We start from the raw sequence: 11,900 nt of genomic DNA, 5'->3' as shown, positions 1-11,900 counted from the left end.
TTATTGCTCTCATTCTGGAGCTTCTCTTTGAAGGAGGCTAAGATTTTATCTGATTACAAGGAGATTTAATAGGAATTCTTTCTCCGTATACCTATTTGTACACTTTTGTTTATGTGACTTCATTTCCATCTGCTCTTGTACTCCTTTTCATTTCATCTCCTTTGACGTATTTTGGGCTTTAGTGGACATCGATACAATTTTAATTTTAATTTCACAAAATTTCACATGAGAGATAAATATGAACAGGATCATCCAATCAAGGTAGGTAAAAAGTTATCATCATTAGAATTAGCTATCAGTGTTTAAACTTTAAACCTTATACATGGCTCGATCAGTGAGTCGGAAGATGATGTATAAGTTATTTGCCATGATCATTAATACTGCAACATATTTATGAGCTAAAAACGCTTTTAAAAATACTCTATTGAGTTCTTACATATACTTGTTTGCACTGGCCTTTTGTATCAAATTGCTGAGCAATATAAACAAGCATAATTATGATTACATTATACTGGAATGTGTAGTATGAGGATAGTACAAATAGATATTAGACGGTTATTGCCATGTCCCATTCTTGGTCTATAATTGATACAAGATTTTTCCTCATATCCGTGGAAAGCTACTAGACAACTATAATGAAAAACTAGATAGCATTTTTCACATTGCTCTCAAGAAACTGAAGAGGTTTTAAAAAAAACAAGATAAGGCCTATTCCAAGAGCATTAAGCAAGCAGTGAATGTAATTGCATCTCAAGAAACTGTGACAACTCATAGCTTTATTTGTAGGTTTTAGATTGTGGCAAGTGTTATTTATGTTTCCCATTTGGTTTAGAACTGGTACTGCAATGTATATCTCTTTCTTTCAAAAAAGAAATAGGCAAATACTCGTATCACCAAGTTTTTGTTGAAATTTCTAAGATTTTTGAGCATATACCATGATTTACTTGTGCCCAGTTAATAAAAAATTGAAAACTAGCTATTATTGTTATATTGTTTGTATCCTCTAACAGATGCACCAGTGAATCTTACATGTATGCTGGAATCCAAGGGAGATGTTTAAAATAAAACGTTATGTACATCAATAACTCCACAAGGATCTGAAAATTCTGCAGATCGAAAAAATTGATAAAATAGCCCTTTTTTAATAAAATGGCAAAACATACAAATCTTTTTTTTTATTTTTAACCAACATTATTGTTATATAGTTTGTATCCTCTAGCAGATGCACCAGTGAATCTTACATGTATGCTGGAATCCAGTGGAGATATTTCAAATAAAACATTATGTACATCAATAACTCCACAAGGATCTGAAAATTCTGCAGATCGAAAAAATCGATAAAAACACCCTTTTTAATAAAAATGGTACAACATAAAAATATTTATTATTTTTGAATTGTAGATTAATTGGGATTCTAGTAACACTAGTTTCAATATTCAAATTGGAACATTTGCACATTATGAACATTGAATAGTTTTTGTTCTCTAGTTGTAGCAAGAGATGTAGACTTTTTGGCCATGAGAGGACAACCACCTTGAAGAACACAAGAAAGCTCATTCTTTAATAATTGCAGTGTATCATAATATCATTAACTGGCTACACATCGAAAAATTTGATAAAATAGCCCTTTTTTAATAAAAATGGCAAAAAAATAAAAATACTTATTATTTTTGAATTGTCGATTAATTGGGATTCTAGTAACACTAGTTTCAATATTCAAATTGGAACATTTGCACATTATTAACATTGAATAGTTTTTGTTCTCTAGTTGTAGCAAGAGATATAGACTTTTTGGCCATGAGAGGACAACCACCTTGAAGAACACAAGAAAGCTCATTCTTTAAGAATTGCAGTGTATCATTAACTGGCTACACACAGTGCTGTGGCATCAATCGGTCATATGTATACCAATAACATTTAAGAAAATGTCAAAGAATTATTTTGATCCATTTAAATGATTGAATGAAAAGATGAATATTTTTTATACTGTTCAAGTGCAGGAAACTAAAGGTAAGCATATAATCAATGGTCATATGTGGAAAGAGGAGGCATGTAAGCAGTTGCTGCCAAAAGGAGTTTTGTTGATAAAGGATACCAAAGAGTTACACTATAGTGCTTGTTACCCATCCACATACACGGTAACCCTAGGAGAAAGTTTTCTCCTATGATGAAGCATGATGCATCTCACCCATTCTCTGATCAATACATTCATTGGTCTAGCCTACTCTGGCCCATTGTGTCATCTATTGTGAGGTACATTAACCATTTTTGCATTCAAGTGCTTTCATTCAATGTTTAAGGAATTCTAGCATGGATCAGAGGTGGAAATTGGATTATAGACCACTTTTGGTTGTATTTTGGTTGTATACTTTTATTCAACCTTAGCGATTATCATTTGTTCCTAGTCCAATGTGACCTTCCTTAGGGTCTTTCTTTCACTGTCTAGGAGGGGCACAAATAGGAAGCTCTGGTTGTTGTATTGTTCCATGATATTCATACTTAACACTTGCCATCATTCCCCTGGTTTCATTATCCCATCTTTTGATTGGTTCTTATTAGTCACTTGTACTAGTTCTCTTTATACTTCATCCTATGATAAGAAGGGGTTAGAAATAACCAAGGTTTATGCAAGTGTAAAAGAAAAAAAGAGCATAAACCAAATGTCAAAACGCAAAAGAATGGCAAGAGATATAGAGAAATCAACAGTCGGTTATAGCTTGAGCTCTACCCCCGGGCCCCTCTCATATAGCCTCTCATCTCTGTTAGAAATTGTAGCAAGAAAGGCTCAATTTGACTTGTGCCTTAGTCAAATTGAGTAATTCATTTTCCACATCAGCATGATGACTTGGATTGCAGTTCGCTGGAGTGACAGGGCTTTGTCTACTAGTTAAGTCAGTAAATTCGAATTATAGGTGCATGTGGTGATTGCTAAAATTTATTAATCTAGTTCAGTTATTTTCAGTTGAACTCAGTTAACTGAGCTCAAGTCATTAATTGAGTCAATTGAAGGTCAGTTGAGTAGTAGAATTGTTGTTAACTCACTGATCTCTCAGTTAAACTAGTCAATCAACTAAAAATAGCCCAAACATGCATGGAATTTGAATTGCCTAGCTGGAGTGGAGGAAAAGGCACATTGTAATTATCAATTGTATACTAGTTGAATGTACAGCCTTAGAAATTAAGCAGGTGATCAAGTCCTTGGGAATTGCGCAAGGAAATAGGGAATTCCCCTATTCTTTAGGAGCTGAATTTCTCCAGGATTGCGCAAGGAAATAGGAGGAAGTTGGAGCCTTGAATTGGCTAAGTGTTGGCCAGAGCAGGACAGTCAACAGGAGAACATGTTTACAGTGTAGGGTGTGCTTCAGAGTTGAAGCAAGACATTGTAATAGTTTCTCATTCTCATTTGATTAATGAAAAGCAGTGAAGGGGTTTTTCTAGTTGAGTTCCCCTGTAAATCATTGTGTTCTTATGGTTTTGATGGTTGCATGTCATTGTATGTGTTTCTAAATTGTGATTTCCATTCCGCAAAATAGTAGAGGAAATTTGTAATCTCTTGTTTTCAGTTCGAATTCATTAGTAGTAGAAAATTTCTATTAATTTCTACATGGTATCAGAGCTCGAAATCACAATAGAAACTAGTCAATTGATCTTCTCCTTCTGAAATTTTGATTTATGGATTCAGTGAAGCAGTTTTCTTCCGTGCGGGAAGATATCTTTCAACGGATTGAGATTCGAGTACGCCCTGGAGGGAACCTCGAATCTCATAGCTTGGAAGGACATGATGGAAGTTGTACTTGGTGATAATGGAGTGTTAGAGTACACAAAAACTAACATTCCAAAACCAACAGTATCAGATGCACAGTGGTTAGCCCAGTGGACGAAGGATACCGCAAAAGCCAGGAGGATCATCCTGGAGGGTGTGAGAGACCACATAGTCTCAAATTTACATGGCAAGGAAACTCTATTTGCTATGTGGAAGACGGAGACCCTCATAGAGTTATTCGAAAATAGCAATAATGCTAGGAAATTGGCATTAAGGAACAAGCCCAGAAGCATCCGATTGCAGAAAAATGAAACCATTCCACATTACCTCTCCAGATTCACTCAAGTTTGAGATGAACTTGGAGGAGTAGGAGAAAATGCTTCCTTTTCTGAACTTGTCAACCTAGCTCTCCTAGGCCTTCCAAAATCCTGGCATAGTTACTAGGACTCTGTAAATGGAAGGGACAAATTGCCAAATTGGGAGAGACTTTGATCTGATTTGGTGCAGGAAGAAATTCAAAGGAACACCAGAGATGGAGTAACATCCAAAGCTAAGGAGGAAGAGGATTTTTCCTTGGTTGAGAAGGGAAAGAAAGCAAAGGGCAAGAAGGCCCAAAGCAAGCCAAAGTCCAGCGAGAATAATGGGAATAAGAAGGAACTAAGCAAGATAAAATGTTTTCACTGCCACGAATATGGGCACTATGCAACAAAGTGTCCGCACAAGAAGTCAAACAAGAAGCCTTCAAGAGGAGCAGGAAGCAAAGCACTTGCCTACAAATTTGAATTAAACCTCACCCTAACTGCATCCATGGCTAGCACTGTAATGGGGAGTGTGTGGTATCTAGATTCAAGTGCCTCGTTCCATATGATAGGATACAAAGAATTCTTCAGTTGCATAGAGGAGAAGGACCTCCAAATGCACAGAGAACTTGGGGATGATGGGAGGTACAGTACCAAAGGAATTGGAACTGTAACCTTTAAGAGGGAGTCAGGCTCCCATCTTCATTTGAAAGATGTTATGTATGTACCTGGGTTGAAGAAGAATTTGATCTCTATAGTTGTATTGGAGGATAGAGGTTATGATGTTGTTTTCAGTAAGGGGAAAGCCTTTCTGAGACATGTAGATACCGAGCAAGTGAAACAGATTGGAGTTAGAGTAGAAAATCTCTACAAACTTGAGGTGGCAGCTTGCGTTGCACTGAGTAGCAACTGAGAAAATGTGCAAAGACGAGATGTTAAAGAACTCTGGCACAGGCGCTGGAACACTTACACCATGGGTCTTTAAAAATCATGTAGTAGATTACCATCGGTCTTCTGAAATGCACCCTTGACCAGCACGATATCTGCAAGGGATGCACATTGGGGGAATATGCCAAATCCACCTTCCAGGGCCGAGATAGCAGAGTGGGACCAATCTTAGATCAAGTCCACTATGATGTATGTGGACCCTTTTCCATGTCCTATACAGCAAAACATAGGTCTTGTGTAACTTTGTTAATGATTTTTCTAGAAAATGTTGGATTTTCTTCATGAGGAAAAAGGATGAAGTGTTTTCCAAATTTGTTGAATTCAAAGCATTGGTTGAAAAGGAGACTGGTCAGAAATTGAAAGCCCTGAGAAGTGACAATGGAGGAGAATTTGTATCTAACACCTTCAAGGAATTTTGTGCCAAAGAGGGTATTAGAAGAGAACTGATAGCAACTCGTAACCCACAGGGCCACAACGAAATAAGATCGCTGAAAGGAAGAACATAAGCATAGTGGGAGCAGCAAGAGCCATGTTGCATGATCAAGGGTTGTCATTACATTTATGGAAAGAAACATGCAACACCGCAGTTTATTTGCAAAATAGAAGCCCTCATAGAACACTTGTTATGATCACACCTGAAGAAGGCTTCTCTAGGAGGAAGCCAGATGTATCTCATTTTTGAATTTTTGGAGCTACTGTGTATTGTCATGTCTCCAAGGATAGCAAGAAGAAATTGGAGCCTACAACTGAGATGGGAGTCTTTGTAGGATACACAGAGACACCACATAATTACCGGGTGTATTTTCCCTCACTAAGGAGAGTAGTGGTGAAGAGAGATGTCAAATTTGATGAGCGGAACGCTATGAGATGCTCTCTAGAGCGAGAGTTGAGTATCTCACCAGAGGAAGAGGTTCTAGCTCCAAAGGAGGAACCTCAGACAGAGCTTTAGAATGTTGTGGAGCAACCACATATGGAGCAGTAGACAGGATGCCAAGTGTAGGCACCCACTCAACCAGAATATTCCAGAGATGGGAATAAGAGAATAAGAGAGGCTGACAGGTTAGTGCAAGATGTTAGGGAGCATGTAGGAGCTCCTACACCCTTGCACAGGCAGAGGAGGTCACCAAATAGATACACTGGTGATATGGCTCTCATGATAAAACTCATTCAGTCAAAGTCTTCTTCATTTGAGTGAGCAGTTTCTCAACCAGTGTTGGTTGATGCCATGGTGGAGTATGGCTCCATCATGAAGAACAGTGCATGTGCGGTGGTGTTGGGACCAAAGAACAAGTCAGTGGTTGGTTCCAAATGTATCTACAAAGTGAAGCATGCAGCTGATGGGAGCATCGAGAAGTAGAAGGCCAAATTCGTGGCCAAAGGCTTCTCACAGGTAGAGGGAGTGGACTATGATGAAACATTTTCCCTACTGTCAAAATTTTCCTCGATCAAAACCATTCTAGCATTAGCTACATAGATGAGGTGGAAGATCCACCAGATGGATGTGAAGACTGTCTTACTCGATAGTGTTGTTGAGGAAGAAATTTACATAGAGCAACCAGAGGGATTTGAGACATATGACAGGGAGACACATGGGTGTAGACTCAGGAGAGCCCTGTATGGTCTCAAGTAGACACCCCGAGAATGGTACGCTCCATATGACAAGGAAACACATGGGTGTAGACTTAAGAGAAACACATGGGTGTCTTAAGCAGATGCCCCGAGCATGGTACACTCAGATTGACACATATCTCAGTGGATTGGGCTTCACCAAAAGTGAAGCAGATGCCAATCTCTATCACATTGTGGTAGATGGCAAGTTTCTTATCTTGGTATTGTATGTTGATGACTTGATACTTACAGGGGATGAACAGTTGATCCACTCTTGCAAGGAGGACCTTGCAAGAGAATTCGAGATGAAAGACATGGGCTTGATGCATTACTTCCTTGCACTGAAGTATGGCAGGGTGATGGTGAGCTATTTGTGAGTCAAGGGTAGTATTCCTCTTAAATACTTTAGAGATTTCACATGGAGAACCGCAAGCCTATGGACACTCCTCTAGCTACAAACTGGAGGAAGGAGCATGGTTCTTCAGGAGAGGCAGTATATGCAATCATCTACAGACAACTTGTGGCATCCTTGATGTATCTAGTGAACTCAAGGCCCGACATATCCTGTGCAATTAATCAGTTGATTCAAGCCATGGTGAAGCCTACCAAGCTGTATTGGAAGGCAGCAAAGCATGTGTTGAGATACCTTAGAGGCACAACCAAGTATTAGTTATGGTACAAGACGACAGAGGGAGAGAAGCTAAAAGGCTTTACTGATTTAGATTGCGCAGGGAGTCCATCAAACAAGAAAAGTATTTTAGGTGTTATCTTTAGTGTTGGGTCTGCAACTATTTTCTTGTATAGCAAGAAACAGAGGTCTATGGCACTCAGCTCAGTGGAGGTTGAATACATGATTGCAAGTCAAGCAGCATATGACGCCATATGGATGAGGAAAATACTTGGCTCTTTTCAATCAAAAGTTGGATCCGACACTGATTTATTGCGATAATCAGAGTTGCATTAAACTCTCTAAGAATCCAGTATTTCATGACAAATCCAAGCACAATGATATCAGGTACCATCACTTGCAAGATTGTGTGCCAAGGAGAATTTTGATGCTACAATACATTCCAATTGAGGAGCAGGATGCAGATATCTTGACAAAGGCATTGTCAAGAGGCAAATTCGAATTTCACATGTGCAGGGTAGGGGTGGTGCAAAATCCCTTTCTTGCTAAGAGGGAGTAGTGTTAGAAATTGTACCAAGCAAGGCTCAATTTGACTTGTGTGTTAGTCAAATTGAGTAATTCGATTTTCCACGCCAGCAGAATGACTTGGATAGCAATTCACTTGAGTTACATGGCTTTGTCTACTAGTTAAGTCAGTAAATTAAAATTCGAGTTATAGGCTTGGAGTAGAGTTGTGCATGTAGTGATTGCTAAAATTTAACAATCCAGTTCAATTATTTTCAGTTGAACTTAATTAACTGAGCTCATGTCATTAATTGAGTCAATTGTCACTTAAGTAGTAGAACTATTGTTAACTCACTGATCTCTCAATTAAACTAGTCAATTAGCTAAAAATAGCCAAAACATGCATGGAATTTGAATTATCTAGCTAGAGTGGAGGAAAAGACACATTTTAATTATCAATTGTATACTAGTTGAGTGTACAGGATTGGCAATTAAGCAGGTGATCAAGTCATTGGGAATTACGCAAGGAAATAGGGGATTCCCCTATTCTTTAGGAGCTGAATTTCTCCAGGATTGCACAAGGAAATAGGAGGAAGTTGGAGCCTTGAATTGGCTAAATGTTGGCCAAAGCAGGACAGTCAACAAGAGAACAGGTTTACAGTGCAGGGTGTGCTTTAGAGTAGAAGCAAGACATTGTAATAGTTTCTCATTCTCATCTAATTAATGAAAACTAGCAAAGGGATTTTTCCTAGTTGGGTTCCCTTGTAAATCATTGTGTTCTTGTGGTTTTGATGGTTGCATGACATTGTGTGCGTTTCTAAATTGTGATTTGCATTCCACAACATAGTAGAGGAAATTTCTAATCTTTTGTTTTATGTTCGAATTCATCAGTAGTAGCAAATTTCTATTAATTTCTACAATCTCAGAGAGTATCCAAGTATATCACACTAATCCAGGTGGGGATAATGGTGGCCACCCGCCTATTCCACTTGGTCTCACACCACTGTTTCTTTCAATTTCCTTAATTGTAACACAGTTTACTATTTTTGGCAATTTTTCGAGTCCTGAACTTTCGGAGAGGTTTTGAGACCCTAAACAATGTTTTTTTGGAAAACAAAACAAACTTGTAGCTTGCAGCAGGGTTTGCAGTCGAAAGTTGTATTTAGCTAGATATTTCTAGCGAGGTATCGTATGCATCAAACGGAGATCGTATGCCAAAGTTATGACCCCGAGAAGTTGACGTACCAATTTACCTCAACATGGCCCACAGACTTTTTGTGCTTCATCTCCTACGATTAGGTTTTCAGATGTTTAGGGTTTTCCATTGTTTCTCAATAATAAATAGGCCTTTGTGCCTTATTGTAACAAGTTTAGAAGGCATGTAACCACCACATCTCTTCTCAAAGATAAGCTACCATCGCTCGAACTAGTTTATTTCCATTCTACAGGTAACAATTTTCGATACTTTGTTATTAATGAATTAAAGTTTTGTTTTCGTTGTAGTTTTGTGTTTTTGTTTATGTCTGTATTTCATTTCATTCTTGCATAAATCTAGATCAAAGGTATCAGAGTGGTATGCTCTTTCTCTATTTTTCAGTGCATATCCCCAACGAGGTCGGGGTATAAGGAGTTGGGGCTTGAGATGGTTAAACACTTGCAAGATCGTCCCTGACGACACCGACAATCGCCTATGGTGGAAGAAAAAAAAGACGAAGAAGCAGGAGATCTTATCAAATTATTGCTCGAAGAAGCCCTCGAGCAGCAAAAGAATGAGATGATGGACAACTTTGCCCAAATCCTTCAGCAGATGCCAACAAGAGATGCATCTCAATCCGGCAGTCACTTCAGAGGCGTCACCCCCTTCAAGGTACAAGTTAACTTTGACATCCCTATATTTGAAGGTCAAATAGACGCAGATGTCGTAGATAAATGTTTAAATATGCTAAAAAAATATTTTTCGGATCATGATTTTTTCTGATAGAGAAAAGATTACTTTTGCGCTCTTCAAAGTCGCCCCCCACGTCAAGGATTGGTGGGAAATCTAGATCAAGGGTATCAGAGTGGTATGCTCTTTCTCTATTTTTCAGTGCATATCCCCAACGAGGTCGGGGTATAAGGAGTTCGGGCTTGAGATGGTTAAACACTTGCAAGATCGTCCCTGACGACACCGACAATCGCCTATGGTGGAAGAAAAAAAGACGAAGAAGCAGGAGATCTTATCAAATTATTGCTCGAAGAAGCCCTCGAGCGGCAAAAGAATGAGATGATGGACAACTTTGCCCAAATCCTTCAGCAGATGCCAACAGGAGATGCATCTCAATCCGGCAGTCACTCCAGAGGCGTCACCCCCTTCAAGGTACAAGTTAACTTTGACATCCCTATATTTGAAGGTCAAATAGATGCAAATGTCGTAGATAAATGTTTAAATATGCTAAAAAGATATTTTTCGGTTCATGATTTTTTTGATAAAGAAAAGATTACTTTTGCGCTCTTCAAAGTCGCCCCCCACGTCAAGGACTGGTGGGAAACCTATTGTGAGCAGAAGGATGAGAAGGAACCCTCACTATTTTCAGTCGCACGCACTTCGAATTCCTTCTGAGACACCGTCAAGAAATAGTATTACCCTGTCAGGAGCTATGAAGATAAGTACATAAGATGGACCACATTGTGGCAGGGAAGGGACCAAGACGTGTCGGAGTTCACAAATATTTTTCATACCCTTCGCACGAAGTTGGGTATCAAGGATTCTGAGCAACATCTAGTACAAGTACTGCAGCCATCTACATAAATACATCCAAGACGAGACGGAGTTACTGGACATTTCCTTGCTCGATGTCGCATACCAATATGCTGTCAAGATCGAGCAGAAATTTAAATAGATGAAGCGAGACTTTGGACCTATGAATCCAAAGCAAGGAAAAGGCACCCCTAAACCGCAGAACAAAGGACAAATCCAAAATGAGGTGGCCTAGGACCCCTCAAAGCTGCAAGCAAATAATAGCACCACGAAGACGAAGGACACAGGGAAGTGGTGTGAGTTCCAAAAGAGCCCCACTCACAACACAAGTGAGTGTCGTGCCAAGCAGTCACTAGTGTTCAAGCTGAAGGCTTCAATGTTAGATGCATGTACTGACTCGGAGTAGAACCCCGACAAGGGGAATGACAAAGCGAAGTAGATTATTGATGCAGAGCCCAATTATACTGTTGCCACCACCAAGGTCCAAAAGATTGAGCCCGGAGAACTAGAGCAAGAGGAGAATCTCTTCCACTCAGATGTGGGTGAAGGGGTCACCATTGTAGTTTATTGTCGACATCGTGGGCCAAAAGAACATCATCTCAACAAATAGTTAAGCGGCTACGCTTGCGGACCACACCCACTCGTGGCCATACACCATCGGGTGGCTCCACCAAGGACGAGATCTTTGCATCAGCTAGCAGTGTCATCTTCCCTACAACATCAAACCTTTCACGGATGAGGTACTGTGTGACGTTACTCCTCCTGAAGTTTGTGATGTATTATTAAGCCAACCATACTTTTGAAAGCGTCATGTTGTGTATGAATCTAGGCCTCGCACTATTAATATTACTTTGGGCAATAAGTTATACAGGATACTAGAGGTAGCCCCGCCTACCGCCATCTCTTTGATCATCTCCTAGACTGAGAAATTTGTTTTCTTTCTGATTCGCTCTCAAAGTAAGGGGAAGATTGCGACCACTTCCATGGCCCCCGAGACAGGTTCCTCCACGCAACAAAAGCAGGTGGATGAGGTCATGGAAGAATACATGGACATCTTCTCCTCACCCACAGCAGTACCCTTGCACTATCAGGTCAAGCATTCAATCTATCCGACTCTCGAAGCACCTCTACCCAATTGACCAAGTTCCTCACCTTGTGGGAGCCCGATTGTACTTGTACAGAAAAGGATGGGACTTGAAGGCTTTGCATTGATTATAGGGAACTAAACAAAATCATTGTCAGAAACAGGTATCCAATCCCACAGATTGATGACATCCTGAACCAACTCAAGGGGGCCAAGTATTTCAGCAAGATCGATTTGAAGTTTCGCTATCACTAGGTTCTAATAGAGCCTAAACATGTATGGAAGACCACCTTCAAATCCAAGGAACTCCTTTTTGAATAGTTGGTCAT

This window comes from Pinus tabuliformis, chromosome 8 (assembly GCF_031772625.1).
Source record: "Pinus tabuliformis cultivar Carrire ecotype Pingquan chromosome 8, CPIR1, whole genome shotgun sequence".
Lineage (NCBI taxonomy): Eukaryota > Viridiplantae > Streptophyta > Pinopsida > Pinales > Pinaceae > Pinus > Pinus tabuliformis.
Note: the sequence above shows the minus strand (reverse complement) of the source record.